Below are 3,062 nucleotides of genomic sequence, written 5' to 3'. Positions count from 1 at the left end.
AGTATCTCCTAAAAAACCTTTCTTTTGCTGTTTTATGCTGTAAGGCCATTGTGCAAAAAAATGACTCAAAATACAATGGAGACAGTAAATCAAACTTTAAATAAAACATGTACCACTGAAGATCTGACAGATGGGGAAAATATATTGCGAGCTTGACTCTCATTGACATTTGACCCTTTTCTTCTACACTGAAAATGAAGAAGTCCAGACATTTCATTTTTTTATTGTATGATCTTTCTCAGCTCTTGCAATCAGGGGAATTGGTGTTAACAACAGTATTCCAAACATTTAAGAGGAAAATATTACTTTTGTAGTAGATAGGAACTCTTTTAAATTCAGACATAGGTCTTAAACTGGAGCTGAGTTTCATTTTTAGTCCCATTTATCCATCAAACACACTGACACATTTTTGTTTTAGGGACCACTTGATTTTTACTAGCATTTTGTAACAAAAAGCCAGCATTCCTTTCTTCTATAAAATATGCTCTGATGGCCTAAGTTATTACTCTGTCTGCTGTTCAAACATGTCTGAAATTGTACTTTGTCCATGGCCAAGTGTCTCTTCAATCCTGCTTTGTGCTGTCACAGCAGGAACAGAGGCTGAGTGTACAAGGTTTAGGTGATTTTGCTACTGACAGCAAACTCAGTGGTACCAGGCCAGCTTCCTTCTATCTCACAGCAATGTTCACAAGGACCACTCCCAGTTCTCAGGGGTGCCAGCATTTTACAGTTATGTTATGGCTTTACACACTTCTCAAAGAGGTAAAAAGTGATGACTCCCGCACCACACCAAGCCTCTTCAACTTGTTCCTACCATTGTAGATAACGTAAAATTGCAACATAATGAAAAGGTCTTTTGTGTGGACAAAGTTCAAATGTGATGTGTTAAAAAGACAGAAACATAAGGAGTCAAATTGTCACTGCAGTGATACAGAGACCAGAGTCTGATTTCTGTTAAAGCAGTACAAAGTAGGAGAAGCCCATACAAGTCAGAGGATGCACTGTGGAGCTCGAAGAATCAGCATCATGAAGAACAAAAACAAAGAGTAATCCAAGAATAAAAATACTGAAAGAGATATCAAAAGTTATTTAAACAAACAAACAAAAAATAAAAAAGAGGTCATGCATTTGCAGTAAAATGTATGGTCTTAGTTTTGCTTACAGAATAAAGTACCACAAAAATGGAAGGAGGAAAAGCTAAGGGCATCCAGAATGATATAAAGACTCAAGGGTCTTATATATTCAGACAGGTTAGAAAAAGTAGGTCTGTATTGTTTGGAGAAGAGGATCTTATGAGGGACTTCAATGAGGTACATGAAGCTCTAAAGGGACTAAGGAAGAGACATGCAGCAATGGTATTCGAGCTAGTGTCAAATGCAAGCTCAGGGGGACACACAATTATGCCAGCAAAAAGCCTGGCAACGAAACTTTCCAGGTAGAAATATCTTATACTGAGAGCAAAATACCAAAGGTTGCAATTACTGCAAATAGCTTAAATACCTTAAAAACAAAACCAAAACACTTTGGAAAGTGATGTTGGATGAAATTAGTATTTCTGAAAATGGGGAAATTAACATAAAAGTTTGAGTCATGGTTTTACTTTGGCTTCATAGGAAGACATGATGCAGAATTGTTTTCTCCTCTTAGTTAGATGAGAAATTAACAGTGGATATTGGAACGTCCTTTGAACTTGGATTCTCCACACCCCACAACATCATTTCACCCCCCAGTGTGCTCCATCAAGTAATCAAGTCAAAATGCAGCAACACAATGAAACATCAGACCAAGAGAATTAATTGCAACGTCAATCCCTGGCTGGCCCTTCAGATTCTTCCCTGTTTTAAATTGTCACTTCATTACTCATCTGCATGCTCCCTCACAGCTTATCCACCCATTACCTTCCCACTCTGGCACCAGCTGGGTCACGGGACACTCAGTGGGCACTTTCCTCCTCCTCCCCTCTTTCTCTCCAAGAGGGAAAGGGGCTGTGGTGGCACAGCAGCACGTGTCACCAGCACCTTCCCCCCGAGGTGTGCAACATGACACTGGTACCCCTGTCAGAGGGATTGATAGCTGTGAACAACCATCATGTGAGCCCATGTAGAAGAGGAAAGCCCCATAATAAGCATCAAACTGAAAAAACTGTGAGGCAAAAATTGTGCTAAAATGAACAGAAGGAAACATCAGTACCTGAAGGGCAAAAATCCTCACAGGGTCTCACATCACCCCCCAAATGAAGCCATCCTGAGCATACAATTACTCCTAAAACTTCCTGCAGTGAAACCATCAGGGCAAAAATTGTCTGTATAAAATCAGCAGTGTTTGTTAAAAGAAGTTTAAGCAAAACCAGATTAATCATATTTCAATCAAGTGGCATCACCACAGGTTAGTGTAGGCTGATGGGGACCCTGATTTCTGCACGAATCGTTCTTCCAGCTTCAGAGTACTGACTTTCTACAGAGCTGCAGACACCTAAACTTTTAAGGTGATATTATTATGGGCATTATTGTCAAGTTTTATAATATTGTAGATATGCCTTCAAATACACACTTATCCTTAGCTAAAAGTATTCTAACATTTTATCCCAAAAAAGGGGATAAATTTATTTTATCCCCTTTTAAAATAAATAAAATAAACTCCAGTATTTCTGGCATCAAAATTAATTACCATGATACACCTGCTTATTTTACCTTAACTCCAGGTAGATTATATAGTTTTGGAGCTAGAAATTCGAACTTTTACGTATATAAGTGATGAGAAAAAGTAACATACAATAGAGCATCCATTCAGTACCAGATTTCCAAGAGCAAGGCAGTATCTCAAGAGGTAAGGCAAGAAGAGGATTTTTACATCCAATTAGGCAGGGTAGCCAAGCTGAATGGGTTAAAATTTGCCACTGATCCCAAGTAAGTGGTTTTCTTAACCCCTTAAGGGTTCAAACTGCACGGGGAGGAAAAAAGCAATTATGCAATGAAGAGGAGAAGAGAAAATATGTCCTGAACTGGTTTGCCTGCAAAAAGGTACAGATTCCTCTGTGGTCTGCAGGGAGCAGCTGAGCTCCC

This window comes from Corvus kubaryi, unplaced genomic scaffold, assembly GCF_017639235.1.
Source record: "Corvus kubaryi isolate FWS band 111438036 unplaced genomic scaffold, C.kubaryi_AGA036_p1.0 76, whole genome shotgun sequence".
In the NCBI taxonomy this organism is placed as follows: Eukaryota; Metazoa; Chordata; class Aves; order Passeriformes; family Corvidae; genus Corvus; species Corvus kubaryi.
This window is presented reverse-complemented; position numbering follows the sequence as displayed.